Below are 22,579 nucleotides of genomic sequence, written 5' to 3'. Positions count from 1 at the left end.
AACCTGGGTGTGGGTCTCCAGCAGCTAAAATGAACACATTTTATCATTATCTTATTATTAAATGAGATTTTGCCCAGCACAATTGGCCATTACATTTTCTGTAGGCTAACAGGATTAACAGGCTTTTCATTTCAAATTGAAATTAAGTGCTGGAAACTCGGTACATCAGATTGGGGGTGTGGAAAGAGTAAATGTGGAAAACTGAGTATCAGAACTGATGTTGCACGATCTGCAGAACACTTCCAGCATTTTCTCTTTTCACTTTAAATGACGCACAACTATTGACTGATCACAAGATGTTTGTGATGGCCTGAATAATGTTGAACAAATATAATGACCACATTCATTAATTTTCTCTTCATTCCAACACAGGGTTAACACAGTCAATGCTCACAACATCCTCCCCACCCCTCTATCAATCTGTTCCATCTGCTCCCAAGGCCACTAACTCTCAATGAGGGGAAGTGACCAGAGTGCTGTAAAAATGTGCACCACTCCCTGCAGATCCTGTGGCTGCTCCTGGCAACCGGGAAATTGCCTCTCCAAAAAAGACCAAAACAGGAAATAACAGACTCAACTTTAAATGTGGAGAGTCTTCTGTTATCAAAGATTAACATAGCGACCATTTGGTAACTTTGAAACTAAAATTGTGGTGACTGTCTTTATCCTTCCCCATTCTGCATTAAATAAATCCCCTGGTCATTACAGGTAACAAACACAAATCACTCAGTGAGGCAAAACACTTCACAGTGAAGGCAACAGTAGAAGAGAGATTGTTGATTTATAATCATTGGTAGGATACAGGCTGGACAGAGGCTGAACAAGATGATTGATACATATCATTGAGGTGGTGGGATACAGGCTGGACAGAGTTTGAACAAGATGATTGATATACAGGTATATCATTGAGGAGGTGGGATACAGGCTGGACAGAGTTTGAACAAGATGATTGAAATATATCATTGAGGTGGTGGGATACAGGCTGGACAGAGGTTGAACATGGCCAGGGGATGAGCAGATAGAACCAAATGGGAGAAGAGATCAAGGACGATCACTGATAGTCCTCCAGCAATACACAGATACTGAATTAACACTACATACTACCATGAATGAAAATGACAAAAACAGAACAACAGCAACTTTGGCATTTACCCTTCTCCCCTAACCAACTTTTATCAACACAGCATGGAAAGTATTCCAAGGTTCGGTGTGAAGGTCTCACAACCCGGACCCACCCCGGCAGGTTTTGTCCAGGAAGTGGGGTGAGACCGCGAGTTCGGGAAAGATAACGGGACTCACTGCCGAACATCGCTCGGGACCGACTCAATACTCACCGCATGGATCTTGTCGCTCTCGCTCCGCAGAAAATGATCCGTCCATCCGGCTGCCCGCCCGAGGGGGCGAGGACCCTCACCCGATCCGGATTCCACAGACGATCAGCCGCTCCGGACAAAGACGGGAAAAAACATCGCCACCAGTCCCGGGACTGCGAGCATGCGCAATGTGTTTATTGCGTCATCAGAGAGGGGGCGGGGCCTCAGATACAAACCTGCAGATGCTGCCGATCTGCGATAAAACAGGATCACGTGACGGCACAGGGTCTCCCATGTGACCCGGTGACTGCCTGACCCAACGGCCACATTTCCCTCATTATTTCACATTCACAACTCTCCCCTCTCAACCGCATGTTTCTGCCGGATTTCCATCATGGAATTAATTTCCATCTTCTGCAGCCCCGTGTTGCCCCAACCAGTCATCTCCCACCCCTGTCACTGTTTCCACCTTCCCACCTCCCCCTCACCTGGATCCACCTCTCACTCCCCAGCTCTTGCCCCATCCCCACCCCTCACCTCTTTTCTCTGACTATTTCCCGTCCACTCTCAGTCCAGAGGGAGGGTCTCGGCCCGAAATGTTGACGGTCCATTTCCCTCCACAGATGCTGCCCGACCCACTGAGTTCCTCCGGCAGTTTGTTCTTTGGTCTGTATAACCCGTGTTAGTGTGGGGAGCGGGATTTTACACCATATTCCCGGTACAATCTCAACAAAACACAAATAATTGTCACTTTGCCCGGACCATTGGCCCCGCTTGCAGGGCAACAGTCTGCCGGTGTTTGCCCCCAATGTGGTGAATCGCCACCACCGTGGGCTCAGACATTTCCACAGATGAGCCCCTCCTGTCCCCACCGGGACAAACATCCTGTCCGCCCCCCCCTCTCACCGTCTTCATCCTTTCAATAAAATCCCCCTCTCCCTCCCCGGGGAACCGGCATCAAACCGATGGGCCGAGCGGTCTCCTCCTACCTCTCAGCGATACATCAGACTCCGGCCGCAGGAGACACTTCACTAACCTTCTCCAAAAATGTACTTTATTCAGAAATACTACAAAATAAAGTTATTTACAAAAAAAATGTTTTGACTGAGTCCTTAGTCAATAGTTATTTACAATAAATCATGCATTGACTCTCAGTCCTTGTTCAAAATAAAGACGTTTACAATAAATCATTCGTTGACTCTCAAACCTTAGTCAAGAATAAAACTTATTTACAATAAAAAGCCAGGCGTTGACTCTCATTCCTTTATCGAAGTTCCATTACAGTCTATACCTTTCTCCATTTCTAGCCACTCCTGTGACACGATGTTGATTCAACTATCCATACTGCTGATGAGGTGTACACTGCCCACCCGACCCTCCCACTCCCACGGGTGACGAACCTTAAACTGTGGCCCTTCCCCACCGGGCCCTTGCGGTGGCTGCACCGAGTTTCAGTGCGTCCCTCAGCACGTACTCCTGCAGCCGAGAATGTGTCAGTCGGCAGCATTCTCCCACGGACATCTCCATGTGCTGGTAGATCATCAAGTTTCGGGCTGACCAAAGAGCGTCTTTCACCGAGTTGATGATCTGCCAGCAGCACCGGATGTTGGTCTCTCTCTGCGTCCCCAAGAGCAGCCCATAAATCAGGGATCCTTGGTTACTCAGCTGTTGGACATGAGTCTCGATACCGTCCTGTCCATCCTGCTCCACATCCTCTCTGCGAACTCAGTGTACAAGATGTGGTTCACAGACTCCTCCTCATTGCAGTCCTCCTGTGAGCAGCAGGGTGAGGAGACGATGCTCCGGGCGTACAGGAGGGATCTGACTGGGAGGGCCCCTCTCACCGCCAGCCAGGCGAGGTCCTGGTGCCTGTTGGCGATGAGGCATTTTGCCAGATGAACTGGACGGTCTGCTCAGGGAACCACCCCACTGTGTCCATCACGTCCTTCTCCCGCGGGGCCTGCAGGACACTACATGCCAACCACTGCCTGGTGGCCCTGTGGTCAAAGGCGTTCGCCTGGAAGAACTTTTCTACGTAGGACAGGTATGCCGGCAATGACCAGCTGGCAGAAGGCAGATTATTATCGAAATGGAGTCAAGTTAGGAAAAGGGGAAACACAATGAGATCTAGGTGTTCTTGTACATCAGTCACTGAAAGCAAGCATGCACGTACAGCAGGCAGTGAAAAAAAGCTAATAGCATGCTGGCCTTCATAACAAGGAGAATTGAGTATAAGAGCAAAGAGTTTCTCCTGCAGCTCTACAGGGCCCTGGTGAGACCACACCTGGAGTACTGTGTGCAGTTTTGGTCTCCAAGTTTGAGGAAGGACATTCTTGCTATATTGAGGGAGTGCAGCGTAGGCTCACAAGGTTAATTCCTGGGATGGCGGGACTGTCATATGTTGAAAGATTGGAGCAACTGGGCTTGTATACTCTGGAATTTAGAAGGCTGAGAGTGGATCTTATTGAAACATATAAGATTATTAAGGGATTGGACACACTGGAGACAGGAAGCATGTTCCCACTGATGGGTGAGTCCAGAACCAGAGGCCGCAGTTTAAGAATTAGGGGTAGGCCATTTAGAACGGAGTTGAGGAAAAACTTTTTCCACCCAGAGTGTGGTGGATGTATGGAATGCTCTGCCTCAGAAGGCTGTGGAGGCCAAGTCTCTGGATGCTTTCAAAAAAGAGATGGATAGAGCTCTTAAAGATGGTGGAATCAAAGGTTATGGGGATAAGGCAGGAACTGGGTACTGATAGTGGATGATCAGCCATGATCACAGTGAATGGCGGTGCTGGCTCGAAGGGCCGAATGGTCTACTCCTGCACCTGTTGTCTAAATGTCTGAACTGCTGTGAATAAGGCATAACAATACCCAATTTTTGTTCTATTACACAATAAAAGTGAAGAGATTTGCATCCTTATACCTTGGTCACCAAGTAACAGAGTCTCTGGCTTGATGCCCCTGTGTGTAATTCCAATGCTGCGAAGATATTCCTGAAAGTAGGCAAAGACAAATATAAATCAGGTATTCTGAATTTACATCTTTTTCTAATTCTCCAAGCCCACAAAATATCAATCGTAGAAATGGAACAGGTTTCTGGCAGAATTAGTCAGATACAATTGCTGGACAATCGGTTCAGAGAATATTTTGTGACTTAATCTGGGTGCACACTAGACTTCCAGTGCCGATATGAAAGTTGAGTATGAAGGCTGGCCTGGAAGAATGATGAAACTTCTGAAGATGCTTTGGGAGGTCACCCATCCATGAACAGCATTTTACTGTCAAAGGGAACTATGGTGAGCTCCAAAATTGATCTCATTTGAAAATTGGGACAAAGCACTGTTAACCTCCTTACTGCTGGTTATAGTGCTAGTTCAATTCTGGCAGACAAAGCTCTTCGAGAGCAAACATGGGCAGGTCAATCCATCTATGATCATGCTCAGTAATGTACGTCGAAATAGAGAAAACTGCTGCTGCACGTCATAAACACTCACTTAAAACAAAGGGATAAATGATGAGGAGCACTTACCACTCCTGCTATCAGCTGCTGGAAAAACCCATCAGCATCTGCCTCGGGCATCCCCACGTCAGGCTCTGTGGGAAGGCAGATCACATTAATCAAAGGCTGAACTTGGGATCAGTTCGCAAATCATTAATATTGTCTGAAATTATGTCATTTTACATCACGCTTAAATTTAATCCCAAATCCCAGGCCTCATTTCACTCAGGTGCCCAAGTAGATGGATTCTCCAACATGCCCTATTTAGACCACAGACCAAAAAACCTAGGACAGCTGAAGCAGCTTACATACTGAACTTTAAAGCCTGTCCTACTTTGTCCCCGTAACATCTGGAAATGTATTATGTACAACTTCAGATGTTCCATTTCTCCCATAATTTAGTTTTCTGGGTGTTCTGTAGGGAGAATGTCTGGGAGTGGATGCCAGCTTTTTCCAGCTCAGGACACAAAGGTGCAGTTACTAAAGAACCCACACAAGTATATCTGTAAAAGTGACCAAATAATTAAAATTAGCCAATCCGTATACAAAACATCTTTAACCCTTTCCCCCCTCAGCCCAAACTTCTCTATTTTAAACCCTAAGTTTAAGCACAAATCCTACCTACTCTATCAAAGAGCTCTCCTCCATTGCAATACTCCAAAAACAAGTATTGGATATGGGCCTCGACGATGCCCATAAAAGCCGACAGTCTTTTCATGGTTCAACATCTTATTGATACAGATTTCTCTCTTGATGTTATCAGGGTAGTCACGAGCATGTGTGGTGACCACTTTCTTCACTGTCACTGCTTCCTCTGTTCATCGACTAATTGCCAGTTGTACCCTATGATCAAATACAAAACCGTTGTCTACATTGCAAAACTTCTCAATGCTCCATTGAGTTAAATGCATCAGAAACAGAGCATGAGCCAAATGGCTCTTCATCCCCGCTACCCCATGCAATAAGATCATTATTGATCTGGTTTTGGCCTCAACACCACTTTCCAACTCTCCCTCTGCACCTGTAGATTTCCATGTAGTTCATATGCCTGCAATATATTGTATATTCTGTGGCTCTACCACAACTCTTAAATTGGAGAATTCCAAAGGATCACAACCTGCAGAAGAAATTCTTCTTCATCTCCTGATCAATGGGAAACCAGTTACTCAAACTATATCCCATTTTCTCGATATCCTCACTTGGAGAAACATCGTCTCAGCATCTTGTCTGACAACACCCTCAGAATCTTGCTTCAGTAAGATCACCTCTCTTTCTTCCCTACTCGCTCACCCCTCGCCCCCATACGTGAATCCCGATTCAAATATATCCTTCCTTAAAGACGAGATCTAAACTGTACACAGATCGCCAGGTGTTGTCTCACGAGCTCCCAATAAATTTGCTACAAAACATCCTTACCTTTGTTTTCCATAATCCTTACAATAACCTACACACCACTCTTGTGTGCTAGAGATTGAGTTTGCACTGCAACATTCTCTAATCACCTCTCTATTTAACCATCAAGTTTTTCATTCTTCCTTCCAGGGCAGGCAGGCAACTTCATATTTTGTTCTACATTATATTTCAAAGGCCACTTTTCTGCTCGTTCACTTAACCTGTGCTCATCACGTCGCAGGCTTGTGTACTCTGCATCACCGGATAAGCCACTTATCTCAAATTTGTTGAAAATATAAAGAACACACATCCGGTCTCCTCAGATTACAAGCAATGCATCCACTATCTCTGATGCCACTTATTTGTAAAGACACAAATTTGTCCTGTACTTTTTCACTGATAAAAATAAAAATTTCTCTCTCCCTACAGACCTTTGCAATCTGTTATTATTTTCATTATTTAGAATCTGTACCTTCTCATTCCCAATTTTACAATGAGCCTCAAAAACCAACATTACTTTTGGCTTTTTGCTTGTATTTCTGTAAAAACCCCATCAATATTTTTAATAATTTTCTTATATGTTCCACATTCTTTACAATTTTTGTGGCATACCTTGTAGTTTTAAACTTTCCCAGTCCTCTTGCCTACCGTCAATTAATTAATCCTCATTATAACACATGTTATTATCACCCTTACTTCCTTGGGAATTCTCGACAGATGGTGCACCCTTCTCGTGGGGCGTTTCTTTCTCCAGACTTTTGCTGCAAGTTAAGAAATACCTCCTTAAATGAGTGCTATTGCTAATCTACCAAACCAGTTTTTAAGAATTATTTTTTGAACTGCATGACTTACTCACCATATGCTCCTTCACCCAAAGTCTGCAGCAGATCCCAATCTTGCACAAACGGAACTGCCATCGTCCTGCACAATCACGAATGATGCTGAAAAGGGGAACGCATGATCACAAGCTGAAGTCATCTTCAGGTACACTTGAAGGACAGCCAGAGACCTTTCCTCCCAGTGCAGAAGTGGCTGATACCAGAGGGCATCATTTTAAGGTGACCGGAGAAAAGTACAGGGGGATATCAGGTGTAAGATTTTTTTTATATAAAGCACAGAGAGTGGTGTGTGGAACACACTGACTACCAGAGTGTTGGTAGAGGCTGATATATTCTGGACATGAAAGGGATTTTAGAAAAGTAGAGGGTGATTTAGGAGGGAGTGGTTAGCCCGAACGATCTGCACTGTGCTGTAGTGTTCTATAAGGCTATTTTTAGTTATTGGCTGTTCAGAATCCACACTTCATTGCCAATGTGAGATTTCACTGCACATCCATCATTGCCCAAAGGAAGTGACAGTGAATGCATCTGGAACAACCGCACTTCTTCTGGTTAAGGATCTCTGTACTCCTGAGGGGGAAAGCATTGGCGTTCCAGGATTTCGATCCAGCCACCACAATGACGGAACGGCAATATCTTTTCAATGAAAATAAGTGCTGGGGATACTTGTCACTTCATTCAGCATTCTGCAGAGAAACAGAGCAAATGTGTCAGGTTAATGGCTCTTCCTTAGAACTGATGAAAGATCTCTGCCATGATTAAGAATCACATCACATCTGAATCATTCTCTACAGAATGCTGCATTACCACCGAATCCTTTTCGGTATTTTATGCCTCTTTTCCTCAGATTTCCACCTTTTTCTCTCCTTGGAGATGTAGTAAGCCATAGGTTGGAGAACGTTGTTAAATGCTGGATGGAGCTGCACTAATTTAGGCAAATGCGGAATATTCATAAATATCTCCAGTATTTGGCTTGTGGCATATGGCAGAAAGACCTTGGGATATCAGGAAAGCAGTGTACCCACATTCTCCCGATTATCACCAATTTCTTAACGGAACCAGCTCTGGTCAAAAAGCTGAAGTCCAGCCGGACGGTTAGATTTTTTTTCCCTGTGGAAATAATCCATTGACTGCTATGCCGTTATTTGCCACATGCCAGCTCACATTTAAATATTGTCAAAGTTGCAACACTACCCCCTCCCTTTCGTCCGACTCTACCCCGTCCCTCTCCCCCCAACTACCCATCGTCCGTCATCAAACGGCCTCACTTCCCCCATTTACAACCCCAGCCATCGCTTCCATCTGATGTTCCTATCCACACTCCTCCCGTTTCCGGAGGTCCCCCCTCCCCAGTCACCTGCCCCGCCGGGCCCGCCGAACGACCCGGCCCAAACTTTGCTTCTCTCGCTGCAACGCCTTCCGTAAACGTCATCACGCTTGCACTGACATCAGACGCTAGAGAGGGCGGGTGGAACAGTTCGACAGGACTATCAGCTGAGAGGAAGAGTATTCATACAAACCAGGGCCGCCTCTCTCATTTGGTTGGTGCAATATCAGCTATTTTACACGATCAGCTGTATTCCGAGAGAGATTTCGCGACAAGAGAGAAAAATACAACTTATGTCAAAGATTGAGAGAAATTACACCAAATCTACTTCAAACGTTGGAGAGAAGTAGGATAAATCGGTGCCCTGTAGACAGTCGGTCCAACTTAATAGAGGGAAGACTAGCAGGATCCGAAAGGGTCCGGACAGTTGTGGGTATCGCTTCTCGGCCTCTTGGCTAAGATCAAGTTTAGTATCTGTTCTTATCAGACCAGAAGGCGGAGGAGGAGAGTTCGCGCTGACGCAGGGGTGGATCCTAATGCTGATTGGCCTCCAATCTAACACCCCATACCAGCGACGACAGCAGTGAGTTAGAAGATGGCAGCAGCGAGCAGTACATCAGCTCGAGGCCAGGGTATCAAGAACACTGTCAGGCTGACAGTGCGAGACCGGAACGGGGGCACCGGCTTCACCCGAGAGACCTTCATCCGGAAGGTCTTGCTGGATTGCTGCGGATTTACGCCCGATGACATCTACTGCGTCCAGGACTTCGCAGGCTTCTTCGATGTCACTTTCCGGCAGGCTGCAGGGTGGCAGAAGCTGTACCAGCAGCTTCAGCTGAAGGGGACAGAGGCGCCGCTGTCGCTGCTGAAAGCACAGCCCCTCTTTGCAACGGCTACGCAACAGGAAAGGACAATCACGGTGCACATGTTCAACCCGCACGTGCCAGTGGTAGATGTCCTTACGTTCCTCGCTCGGTATGTGGAGAGCGTAGGAGCACCAGCCGACGTGAAGGACGGACTGGGAATCTGGACCAGCAAACGGCAGGTGAAGGTGAAGCTGAGGTTGGGTTCCAACGGCGGCATCATCCACCCCCCCTCCGTCTTCGCCATCGGAGGGAACCGAGGGTACATGGTGTACGCGGGACAACCCAGGGTGTGCCGAAACTGCGGCAAGGAAGGGCACATCGCAGCCCAGTGCAGGGTGGTGATGTGCAAGAACTGTAAAATGGAAGGCCACCTGACCAAAGACTGCACGCAGGCCAAGGCCTGCAACCTCTGCGGACAGGCTGGCCACCTGTACAGAGCCTGCCCGAGGCGTGGGGGCACCTACACACAGGCGACCAGGGGAGGTGCTGGCCCTGAAAGGGCCCAGGCTGATGCGGACGTACCCGCCAGCGCTGCAGATGAGGCACCCGACAGGACGGATGACGAGACCAGGGAGGAAGGTGCAAGCACCCCAAGACCTGCCACCCCACTGCAGACCCTCCAGGACCAGGCAAACGACGAGCAGGAGTCCATGGAGGAGGGGAGAGCTGAGGCGGAAACCGAATGGAAGGTCGTGAAACGAAAAAAGACCCAAAAGGCGGCGGCCAAGCGACAGAAGGCGGAGCAACGCCAGAAAAGGGCAGGGAACCACGCAGCCCCTGGTACCCTGTCCTCTTCAGAGGAGGAAGGAGTTGGGGGAGGCCAGCAGCCCCGGCGGAAGAAGCGGCTGGCAGAACAGGTGGAGAGGAGGAGAGAGAGGGGAGAAAGTCTGCTGGCCACCCCCCAAGTACAGGAGGCGGAGAGCAGCAGACGCACAGAGCTCCGGGAACCCGGGAGCAGAGCCACGGCTGGTACCCAGCAGCCGGAAGGGGAAGCAGCCCAGGAAGTCAGCAACCCCCCGGGCCCAGACCCAGAACCAGAACGGCCACACACGGAGGAGTACTACCAGCAGTACCTGAGCCCACAGGAGGTGGAAAACTTCACAAAGGCGGTGGGGATGAAGGCTCAGGATGGCAAGAGTGAGGACGGAGAGCAGCCAAAATAAAAGACTTAACGATGGCAGACCTTAAATTGGCGTGCTTGAATGTGCGAAGTTTGAAGAGTCCTGGGCGATGCGTCAGCACGCTCCAGTACCTGGACACTGTAAAGGCCGATGTGACCTTCCTCCAGGAGTGTGGACTACCACATCTCCGTAACTACCGGAGGTGGTCACGGTGGTGGAAAAAAGGTTTGTCGGTGTGGTCGGGGGGCAACGATTGTCGCGCTTCTGGCCTGGGGATTCTGCTGCGGGGAGGCAACTTCTCAATCACCCAAGTGAAAGAGGTGGTTGCGGGGCGCCTCCTGGTAGCAGACGTCAAATACCGGGGCACTCTGCTCCGGCTGATCAACATGTACGCCTCCCCCGTGCGGAGCGAGCGGCTGGCCGTCTTCGAGCAGCTCCCACAGCTGCTGGTGACGACCCAGCCGGTCGTTCTGGCCGGAGACTTCAATTGCACCATTGATGCGGCTGGAGGACCCGGCAGTGCCGACGGCAGGCTAGACAGTACCTCTAGACTCCTGAGGGAAATGGTGAAGACAGCCAAGCTGCGCGACGCCTTTGGCACCCCCACAGGTGGAGCACAGCCGCAAGCCACCTGGACACGATCGGACGGCTCAGCCCGCTCCCAGATCGACTTCCTCTTCCCGTCTGAGTCCCTCACGGTCAGGTCCACCGACGTCACGCCGGTGTTCTTCTCTGACCACTGCCTTCTGAGAGCCACCTGTCACTTACGGGAGGACCAGAAGGCAGGCAGGGGGACGTGGAAGCTGAACGTAAAGCTGCTGACCCCAGAGAACATCGAGGAACTAGAGAGGGAGTACACAGGTTGGAGAACCTTGAAAGCCTTCTTTGATTCCCCGGTTCACTGGTGGGAAGCCACCAAGGAGAACATTAAGAGGTTCTTCATCCGCAAGGGTATTCAGAAGGCAAGGCAGGAGCAGAGGGAACTGCGTAAACTCCAGACAGAGTTGCAGCAACTTCTCCTTCTGCAGTCGAAGGGGGTGGATGTCAGGGAGGAACTGCGAGAGGTGAAGGGCCGGCAAGCCCAGCACCTCGCCGCTGAATCCTCCAAGATCATCTTCCGATCAAGGGTCCAAACCGTGGAGCAGGACGAGACGTGCTCACGCTTCTTCTTCCAAAAGGTGCACAGGGGGAGCTCTGTGATCCACAACCTTAAGGAAGAGGACGGCTCAGTCGCGTCCTCGCAGACCGACATACTGAGGATCTGCAAGTCCTTCTATGCCGGTCTGTACGAGGAAAAGGCCACAGAATCCACAGCCTCCCGCAACTTCCTGTCGTCTATCACGCAGGTCTTAGACGACGGCAAGCGGGAGAGTCTGGATCAGCCACTGACCCTGGACGAGCTGACAGGCTCCATCCGTTCCTTCGGGTCGGGTAAGACTCCCGGAAGCGACGGCTTACCAGCCGAGTTGTACTCGGCTCTGTGGAACTGGATGGGCCCAGACCTGCTGGAAGTGTACAACGCTATGCTTCTGGCCGGCAGTATGTCTGAGTCCATGAGGAAGGGCATCATCACCCTCATCTACAAGCAGAAGGGGGAAAGGGAGGACATTAGGAATTGGAGACCCATCTCTCTCCTGAATGTGGACTACAAGATCCTGTCCAAGGCTATCGCCAACAGGGTCAAGTCTGCTCTGGGACAGGTGATCCACCCGGACCAATCCTGTGCTGTACCGGGCAGGAAGATCTCAGACAGCCTCGCGCTGCTGAGGGACACCATCGCCTACGTGCAGGACAGGGGGGTGGACGCCTGCCTGGTCAGCTTGGACCAGGAGAAAGCCTTCGACAGGATATCGCACACGTACATGGCGGACGTGCTCTCCAAAATGGGATTTGGGGAGGGAATCCGGAATTGGATCAGACTGCTCTACACAGACATCCGTAGTGCAGTCCAGGTCAACGGGTGGGAAACAGACAGCTTCCCCATCAGGTCTGGAGTCAGGCAGGGCTGCCCCCTCTCCCCTGTCTTGTTTGTCTGCTGCATAGAACCCTTTGTGGAAGCCATCAGGAGGGATGAGGGCATAAGAGGGGTGACGCTGCCAGGCAGTGGAGGGACCCAAGTGAAAACCTCCCTGTACATGGACGACGTCACCGTCTTCTGCTCTGATCCGAGGTCAGTTCGCAGGTTGATTGGCACCTGCGAACAGTTCGAGCTAGCGTCGGGGGCCAGGGTCAACCGCACGAAGAGCGAAGCCATGCTCTTTGGCAACTGGCCCGACCGATCCAGCGTCCCCTTCACCATCAGGTCTGACCACGTGAAGGTGTTGGGGATCTGGTTCGGAGGGGCTGAGGCGTGCAACAAGAACTGGCAGGAGCGGACTGCCAAGGTGAAACAGAAACTGGGACTGTGGGGAGGGCGCTCCCTGTCGATAACGGGCAAGAACCTGGTCATCAGGTGTGAGGTGCTCTCAGGGCTGCTGTACTTGGCGCAGGTCTGGCCCGTCCCCCGCTCCTACAGCTCGGAAATCACCCGGGCTGTCTTCAGATTCGTCTGGGGATCCAAGATGGAGCGGGTGAGACGGACCGCCATGCACAAGTCCCTGGACAACGGGGGCAAGAACGTCCCCAATGTCGCCCTCACCCTGATGGCCAGCTTCGTATGTGGCTGCATCAGGTTGTGTGTAGAGCCCAGGTATGTGGGCACCAAGTACCACTATGTGCCCAGGTTCTACTTGTCGCCCTGGCTGCGAAGGATGGGTCTGGCCCCACTCCCGCGCAACGCCCCAGTCAGCTGGTCATTGCCGGCATACCTATCCCACGTAGCAAAGTTCTTCCAGGAGAACGCCTTTGACCACAAGGCCATCAGGCAGTGGTCGGCACGAAGTGTCCTGCAGGCACTGCAGGAGAAGGACGTGATGGACACAGTGGGGTGGTTCCCTGAGCAGACTGTCCAGTTCATCTGGCAAAATGCCTCATCGCCAGATCTCACCAACAGGCACCAAGACCTCGCCTGGCTGGCGGTGAGAGGGGCCCTCCCAGTCAGAGCCCTCCTGTACGCCCGGAACGTCGTCTCCGCACCCCACTGCCCACGGGAGGACTGCAGTGAGGAGGAGTCTGTGACCCACCTCTTTGCACACTGCCAGTTCGCAAAGAGGGTGTGGAGGAGGATGGACGGGCTAGTGTCACGTTTCATCCCCAGCAGCTGCGTAACAGAGGACTCTCTGATCTACGGGCTGTTCCCGGGGACGCACACGGAGACCAACATCCGGTGCTGCTGGCAGATCATCAACTCGGTGAAAGACGCTCTTTGGTCAGCCCGAAACTTGATGATCTACCAGCACATGGAGATGTCCGTGGGAGAATGCTGCCGACTGGCACACTCTCGGCTGCAGGAGTACGTGCTGAGGGACGCACTGAAACTTGGTGCAGCCACCGCAAGGGCCCGGTGGGGAAGGACCACAGTATAGGTTTCTCCACCCGTGGGAGTGGGAGGGGCCGGTGGGTGGGGAGTATACCCCTCAACAATGAGATGCTAAGCTGAACTACTGGAGTGCCACGTGGGTGGCTATAAACACAGGTATTTTACTGAGTATAATGGAAACGTATGTAAAGGATGAAAAGTTATTGAATGGTTTACTGTATATATTTATTTTTGAATAAAGTATATTTTGAAATAAAAAAAAAAAAAAAAAATCTGTTCTTATCAGACCAGAAGGCGGAGGAGAGTTCGCGCTGACACAGGGGTGGATCCTAATGCTGATTGGCCTCCAATCTAACACCCCATACCAGCGACGACAGCAGTGAAGAAGAAGATGGCAGCAGCGAGCAGTACATCAGCTCGAGGCCAGGGTATCAAGAACACTGTCAGGCTGACAGTGCGAGACCGGAACGGGGGCACCGGCTTCACCCGAGAGACCTTCATCCGGAAGGTCTTGCTGGATTGCTGCGGATTTACGCCCGATGACATCTACTGCGTCCAGGACTTCGCAGGCTTCTTCGATGTCACTTTCCGGCAGGCTGCAGGGTGGCAGAAGCTGTACCAGCAGCTTCAGCTGAAGGGGACAGAGGCGCCGCTGTCGCTGCTGAAAGCACAGCCCCTCTTTGCAACGGCTACGCAACAGGAAAGGACAATCACGGTGCACATGTTCAACCCGCACGTGCCAGTGGTAGATGTCCTTACGTTCCTCGCTCGGTATGTGGAGAGCATAGGAGCACCAGCCGACGTGAAGGACGGACTGGGAATCTGGACCAGCAAACGGCAGGTGAAGGTGAAGCTGAGGTTGGATTCCAACGGCGGCATCATCCACCCCCCCTCCGTCTTCGCCATCGGAGGGAACCGAGGGTACATGGTGTACTCGGGACAACCCAGGGTGTGCCGAAACTGCGGCAAGGAAGGGCACATCGCAGCCCAGTGCAGGGTGGTGATGTGCAAGAACTGTAAAATGGAAGGCCACCTGACCAAAGACTGCACGCAGGCCAAGGCCTGCAACCTCTGCGGACAGGCTGGCCACCTGTACAGAGCCTGCCCGAAGCGTGGGGGCACCTACGCACAGGCGACCAGGGGAGGTGCTGGCCCTGAAAGGGCCCAGGCTGATGCGGACGTACCCGCCAGCGCTGCAGATGAGGCACCCGACAGGACGGATGACGAGACCAGGGAGGAAGGTGCAAGCACCCCAAGACCTGCCACCCCACTGCAGACCCTCCAGGACCAGGCAAACGACGAGCAGGAGTCCATGGAGGAGGGGAGAGCTGAGGCGGAAACCGAATGGAAGGTCGTGAAACGAAAAAAGACCCAAAAGGCGGCGGCCAAGCGACAGAAGGCAGAGCAACACCAGAAAAGGGCAGGGAACCACACAGCCCCTGGTACCCTGTCCTCTTCAGAGGAGGAAGGAGTTGGGGGAGGCCAGCAGCCCCGGCGGAAGAAGCGGCTGGCAGAACAGGTGGAGAGGAGGAGAGAGAGGGGAGAAAGTCTGCTGGCCACCCCCCAAGTACAGGAGGCGGAGAGCAGCAGATGCACAGAGCTCCGGGAATCCGGGAGCAGAGCCACGGCTGGCACCCAGCAGCCGGAAGGGGAAGCAGCCCAGGAAGTCAGCAACCCCCCGGGCCCAGACCCAGAACCAGAACGGCCACACACGGAGGAGTACTACCAGCAGTACCTGAGCCCACAGGAGGTGGAAAACTTCACAAAGGCGGTGGGGATGAAGGCTCAGGATGGTGTGGTCGGGGGGCAACGATTGTCGCGCTTCCGGCCTGGGGATTCTGCTGCGGGGAGGCAACTTCTCAATCACCCAAGTTAAAGAGGTGGTTGCGGGGCGCCTCCTGGTAGCAGACGTCAAATACCGGGGCACTCTGCTCAGGCTGATCAACATGTACGCCTCCCCCGTGCGGAGCGAGCGGCTGGCCGTCTTCGAGCAGCTCCCACAGCTGCTGGTGACGACCCAGCCAGTCGCTCTGGCCGGAGACTTCAATTGCACCATTGATGCGGCTGGAGGACCCGGCAGTGCCGACGGCAGGCTGGACAGTACCTCTAGACTCCTGAGGGAAATGGTGAAGACAGCCAAGCTGCGCGACGCCTTTGGCACCCCCACAGGTGGAGCACAGCCGCAAGCCACCTGGACACGATCGGACGGCTCAGCCCGCTCCCGGATCGACTTCCTCTTCCTGTCTGAGTCCCTCACGGTCAGGTCCACCGACGTCACGCCGGTGTTCTTCTCTGACCACTGCCTTCTGAGAGCCACCTGTCACTTACCGGAGGACCAGAAGGCAGGCAGGGGGACGTGGAAGCTGAACGTAAAGCTGCTGACCCCAGAGAACATCGAGGAACTAGAGAAGGAGTACACAGGTTGGAGAACCTTGAAAGCCTTCTTTGATTCCCCGGTTCACTGGTGGGAAGCCACCAAGGAGAACATTAAGAGGTTCTTCATCCGCAAGGGTATTCAGAAGGCAAGGCAGGAGCAGAGGGAACTGCGTAAACTCCAGACAGAGTTGCAGCAACTTCTCCTTCTGCAGTCGAAGGGGGTGGATGTCAGGGAGGAACTGCGAGAGGTGAAGGGCCAGCAAGCCCAGCACCTCGCCGCTGAATCCTCCAAGATCATCTTCCGATCAAGGGTCCAAACCGTGGAGCAGGACGAGACGTGCTCACGCTTCTTCTTCCAAAAGGTGCACAGGGGGAGCTCTGTGATCCACAACCTTAAGGAAGAGGACGGCTCAGTCGCGTCCTCGCAGACCGACATACTGAGGATCTGCAAGTCCTTCTATGCCGGTCTGTACGAGGAAAAGGCCACAGAATCCACAGCCTCCCGCAACTTCCTGTCGTCTATCACGCAGGTCTTAGACGACGGCAAGCGGGAGAGTCTGGATCAGCCACTGACCCTGGACGAGCTGACAGGCTCCATCCGTTCCTTTGGGTCGGGTAAGACTCCCGGAAGCGACGGCTTACCAGCTGAGTTGTACTCGGCGCTGTGGAACTAGATGGGCCCAGACCTGCTGGAAGTGTACAATGCTATGCTTCTGGCCGGCAGTATGTCCATGAGGAAGGGCATCATCACCCTCATCTACAAGCAGAAGGGGGAAAGGGAGGACATTAGGAATTGGAGACCCATCTCTCTCCTGAATGTGGACTACAAGATCCTGTCCAAGGCTATCGCCAACAGGGTCAAGTCTGCTCTGGGACAGGTGATCCACCCGGACCAAACCTGTGCTGTACCGGGCAGGAAGATCTCAGACAGCCTCGCGCTGCTGAGGGACACCATCGCCTTCGTGCAGGACAGGGGGGTGGACGCCTGCCTGGTCAGCTTGGACCAGGAGAAAGCCTTCGACAGGATATCGCACACGTACATGGCGGACGTGCTCTCCAAAATGGGATTTGGGGAGGGAATCCGGAATTGGATCAGACTGCTCTACACAGACATCCGTAGTGCAGTCCAGGTCAACGGGTGGGAAACGGACAGCTTCCCCATCAGGTCTGGAGTCAGGCAAGGCTGCCCCCTCTCCCCTGTCTTGTTTGTCTGCTGCATAGAACCCTTTGTGGAAGCCATCAGGAGGGATCGGGGCATAAGAGGGGTGACGCTGCCAGGCAGTGGAGGGACCCAATTGAAAACCTCCCTGTACATGGACGACGTCACCGTCTTCTGCTCTGATCCGAGGTCAGTTCGCAGGTTGATTGGCACCTGCAAACAGTTCGAGCTAGCGTCGGGAGCCAGGGTCAACCGCACAAAGAGCGAAGCCATGCTCTTTGGCAACTGGCCCGACCGATCCAGCGTCCCCTTCACCATCAGGTCTGACCACGTGAAGGTGTTGGGGATCTGGTTCGGAGGGGCTGAGGCGTGCAACAAGAACTGGCAGGAGCGGACTGCCAAGGTGAAACAGAAACTGGGACTGTGGGGAGGGCGCCCCCTGTCGATAACGGGCAAGAACCTGGTCATCAGGTGTGAGGTGCTCTCAGGGCTGCTGTACTTGGCGCAAGTCTGGCCCGTCCCCCGCTCCTACAGCTCGGAAATCACCCGAGCTGTCTTCAGATTCGTCTGGGGATCCAAGATGGAGCGGGTGAGACGGACCGCCATGCACAAGTCCCTGGACAACGGGGGCAAGAACGTCCCCAATGTCGCCCTCACCCTGATGGCCAGCTTCGTATGTGGCTGCATCAGGTTGTGTGTAGAGCCCAGGTATGTGGGCACCAAGTACCACTATGTGCCCAGGTTCTACTTGTCGCCCTGGCTACGAAGGATGGGTCTGGCCCCACTCCCGCGCAACGCCCCAGTCAGCTGGTCGTTGCCGGCATACCTGTCCCACGTAGCAAAGTCCTTCCAGGAGAACGCCTTTGACCACAAGGCCATCAGGCAGTGGTCGGCACGAAGTGTCCTGCAGGCACTGCAGGAGAAGGACGTGATGGACACAGTGGGGTGGTTCCCTGAGCAGACTGTCCAGTTCATCTGGCAAAATGCCTCATCGCCAGATCTCACCAACAGGCACCAAGACCTCGCCTGGCTGGCGGTGAGAGGGGCCCTCCCAGTCAGAGCCCTCCTGTACGCCCGGAACGTCATCTCTGCACCCCACTGCCCACGGGAGGACTGCAGTGAGGAGGAGTCTGTGACCCACCTCTTTGCACACTGCCAGTTCGCAAAGAGGGTGTGGAGGAGGATGGATGGGCTAGTGTCACGTTTCATCCCCAGCAGCTGCGTGACAGAGGACTCTCTGATCTACGGGCTGTTCCCGGGGACGCACACGGAGACCAACATCCGATGCTGCTGGCAGATCATCAACTCGGTGAAAGACGCTCTTTGGTCAGCCCGAAACTTGATGATCTACCAGCACATGGAGATGTCCGTGGGAGAATGCTGCCGACTGGCACACTCTCGGCTGCAGGAGTACGTGCTGAGGGACGCACTGAAACTTGGTGCAGCCACCGCAAGGGCCCGGTGGGGAAGGACCACAGTATAGGTTTCTCCACCCGTGGGAGTGGGAGGGGTCGGTGGGTGGGGAGTATACCCCTCAACAATGAGATGCTAAGCTGAACTACTGTAGTGCCACGCGGGTGGCTATAAACACAGGTATTTTACTGAGTATAATGGAAACGTATGTAAAGGATGAAAAGTTATTGAATGGTTTATTGTATATATTTATTTTTGAATAAAGTATATTGTGAAATAAAAAAAAATCTGTTCTTATCAGTTTAATATCTGATACGTCCCTTATCTGGGGACCATATATTAAATTGATTTTTGGAACAGGGAGATGGAATAGGGGCTTGCTCCGTCCACTCCGCGCATCGACCCGGTATTGCAGTGCCTCTGGGAACGGTGCACCTCCCTTCGGGGAGACTAACAACAAATAAAAAATAGAATTCCGTTACTCGCAGGCAGGCTGTGGGGTATATTTCTTCTTTCTGCCTCGTACTTCTTGCAGGCTATGTTTGTTTTTAAATGAGGACACACGTAGGCTTGAGTGGGTAAAGCAGTTTATTTACAGAATATTTAGGAGCCTCTTGGACCACCACATGGAAGAAAGAAATACAAGCGAGGAAACGGATTCTTCAGGTCTCAAAGGCAACAGGAGCAACACGCACACAATTTACAGCAGTCGTGGATAAAGTCGGATCGGCAGAGACACACGCAGAGAATTAAAAAAACGAACCTGGGAATAAAGTACATACATATGCAAGGGAAAAGTCAATACGATGCCCCTTCACTGTACAGGCACGGCTCAATGCTATCAGGGACAATCACAGCCTACCAACAATTTTCTCCAGCGCTGTTCCAAGGTTCTCAGCCTAAAATGAAGCAGAGTGGTCCCTCAGAAATGGCAAAGAGAGCGTCCAGCACACGGGGCGCCCTTTTAATGCAGGAAGGCTGAAGTGCCCGGCCCAGGTAATTCACAGGAACGCTAACGGCTCGGTGCCGGCAGAGTTAGGCTACGTCCACACTACGCCGGATAATTTTGAAAACGCCGGTTTCGAGTAAAAACGACAGGCGTCCACACTAAGCGTTTTTGAAAATATCTCCTTCCACATTAGACGGATATTTGGGCGAATCTCCTCCTACTGGGCATGCACAGGACACACAGAAAACAAGCGAAGAGGAAACGGTGTACTTAGTGCGCGTTTGTCCAGTTACAGACTAGAGAAACTTGAAAGGAATTGCTCTTGGCTCTCGCGCAGGACTTAAAACTTATATTAAAAAAAAACAAATACTGGAGCGAATGGAGGCAATCAACAGGGAGTTCACGGACAGTATGACCCAGCTGACGACGAACATTGAAAAACTGACTAACGCTGTTGCATTAATAAAGCACCTTGTTAAATGTATAAAACGTCTGCATCAGCGTTATTTCCATACAATGTTACATTAGGCTGTTACACATTTATTGTCAGAGAAGTACTTGCATAAATAGGTAAACTACCTTCATACAAGCAAGGACAGAAAACAGGGCGAAGTGAGAATACGTATTTATTCAGTAAGTTATGGGTCAAAGTATTTGGTGAGTACATTTCTAACCCTTATGGCTTCAGTCTCGTCCGTCTGTTCTGAAGTTGTTAGGTGGTGGCGTTCAAGAAAACAACGAACATCTGTTCCAGCACGTCATGACAGCGTTTTTAAATAGTCAAAAAAGATCACTTTACAATTTAGCTGTCACGCCGTTCACACCGACTGCGCGTTATAACAGCTTGCACAGTACCAAGCAGAAGCAGAAAAAAGCATTGTTATTGTGGTGTTGTCACGACAACGTTTTTAAATCTCTCCGTTTACCCCGTACACACTATGCCGGATCTTAAGCGTTTTCACATTTATTCACTCTGGAGAGTGTTTTCGAAATTTTCCGTTTTCGGGGGCTGAAAACGCCGGCTCAGTGTGGACGGGAGGACAAAACGAAGAGAAAAAGCTTCGTTTTCAAAATTATCCGGCGTAGTGTGGACGTACCCTAAAGCTGATTACAAAGGCCAATTACCCGAGGCCATATCCAAGGCTAACTAAAGAGGCCAGTGGTTAGGTGTGCAGTGATGGGCGAGGAGGGGTCAATCCTTGATTGGCAGGGGGCGTGTCTTCTGACCAGGAGTGGGCAGTGCTGTCACGTGACAGTCACGACCCCTCCAGTACAGTCCACCCCTCGGTAGCCACGCCACTCACCAAGCGTTACCACAGTGAAAAGGAAAGGAATATATCTTAATGGAAGTCTTACACTAACTATTTCTAAGGTTAACGCTTTTTGTGACTAAAGATAGGCAGACGTGCTCTTAATAATTGGGCAGACACAACATAATATACACACAGCGATGATAACGAGAATGGGTGCAATCGACCAGTTGCCCACCACCCTACCGCCACAAAGCTCCTTCCACAGGGTGTAGAGGTCAGGGTTGGGGAATCCATGTCCATGTACAGCTGCCTGCGCGTAAAACGGGGAGGGGTTGTATCTCCAGCCCTTGCCTCTGCCCTACGGACCAGGGTGGGTGCCCCCCGCTGCATCTATTCAAGCCCTTCCAGGACGGTGATGGCATCCCGCACGGTCCTCCCGTTAGCTGGTGCCATGAGGGGCAGTATCACTGATTCAAATCGGGGTGCGCGGTGGTGACCGGTATCCTGTTAGGGCACCGGTCACCCGGGTGTTTGCTAAAAAAATTACAGTCGCAGGCTCCCTGGTAGATGCCGTTGACCAGCGCCCACTCTCTAACAGCCCGGGTACCCTCACTGACCGTATCCCATTGCGGGCGCCGGTGTAGATCCCACTCCAGGAGGGTGGGGTACCGGACCCTCACAGCGGTCACCAACCGATCCCACAGGGCGGCTCTGCCGCCTTCCCTGATCTCCGGCTTCGGCACCCATAGGGCGTTGTTGATGCTTTCTTGGTCAGAGAGGCTCCCCAGGGCGCTCGCGTCTCGAAGAGAGAGGTTCATGTTGCCCCCCCCCCCCCCACCCCCTCATCCCACAGCCGGAGCAGCCCAGCGGGCAGGTGCTCGTGACGTGGGTCCCACTGCTCGGACCAGTCAACCGGTTTACAGTGGTCCGCCAGCGCTCAAATCCCTCTCTCGTCGGTCCACCCGGGAATCCTATGCTCGGTGCCTGTACTGGCTTTTTTGCCCGTTCCAGAACACTTTCCCCACGCAGCGCCAATTGTTGAAAGTCAGGAAACAGATTCTGCAGGTCTCAAAGTCAAGGGCTCTGGACTCACAGTCTGGGTAGTGAAGGATTTTATTTACAGAAGGCAAACGGGGGAAAATGGCAACAGAAGCAACACGCGCACAATTTACAGTAGCCGGATCAGCAATAAGTCACATTAAATCGCGTGGGGACAAAGTACACACACACACAACCACCCTTGACTCTGTGCAGGCACATCTCTTCTGCTTAGGGACAATATCCACACTCCCAACCCTATTCAAAGCACAACTCACAAACAGCAGGGTGGTCCCTCGGAGGTAGCAAAAAAGAGAGAGGGTTACGCACGTGGGCTCCTTTATAGGACTGGAAGGTCCAGCCCAGGTGATTCACAGGGAAGCCAATGACTCGGTGCCAGCAGGGTTAAGCCAATTGCCCGAGGCCAAGTACAAGGCTAATTAAAGGGGCCAATGGTGAGGTGCGCATTGATGGGCGGGGTGGGGTCAAACCTTGATTGGCAGGTGACGCGCCTTCCGACCAGGTAAATGGGCAGAGCCGTCACGTGATAGTCCTGACCCCAGTACAGACGCCAGCTGCGTTTCATTGGCTTTGTTTCTGTAGTCGCCACAATG

The 22,579-nt window shown here is 52.1% G+C and overlaps 1 long non-coding RNA gene, 1 other non-coding gene and 1 pseudogene across 3 annotated transcripts; 2 read left to right on the top strand and 1 right to left on the bottom strand.

The window, feature by feature from the left end:
* Nucleotides 1-5,575: 5,575 nt before the first annotated feature.
* On the bottom strand, nucleotides 5,576-22,268 carry LOC140207710 (uncharacterized). 2 transcript variants are annotated; one of them, XR_011888628.1, is made up of 3 exons: nucleotides 22,244-22,268; nucleotides 7,063-7,731; nucleotides 5,576-5,657 (listed from the first exon to the last, which is right to left on the bottom strand). It is a non-coding gene; the product is annotated as an uncharacterized lncRNA (long non-coding RNA). The 2 variants fall into 2 exon arrangements; XR_011888629.1 differs by lacking the exon at nucleotides 22,244-22,268 and adding an exon at nucleotides 8,403-8,468.
* LOC140208809 (U2 spliceosomal RNA) lies at nucleotides 8,808-8,939 on the top strand (annotated as a pseudogene).
* On the top strand, nucleotides 18,973-19,165 carry LOC140208877 (U2 spliceosomal RNA). The gene has a single exon (XR_011888963.1). It is a non-coding gene; the product is annotated as a U2 spliceosomal RNA (small nuclear RNA).
* Nucleotides 22,269-22,579: the final 311 nt, after the last annotated feature.

This window comes from Mobula birostris, chromosome 13 (genome assembly GCF_030028105.1).
Source record: "Mobula birostris isolate sMobBir1 chromosome 13, sMobBir1.hap1, whole genome shotgun sequence".
In the NCBI taxonomy this organism is placed as follows: domain Eukaryota; kingdom Metazoa; phylum Chordata; class Chondrichthyes; order Myliobatiformes; family Myliobatidae; genus Mobula; species Mobula birostris.
The sequence above is the reverse complement of the archived record's forward strand: the minus strand, read 5'-3'. Positions and strand labels throughout refer to the sequence as shown.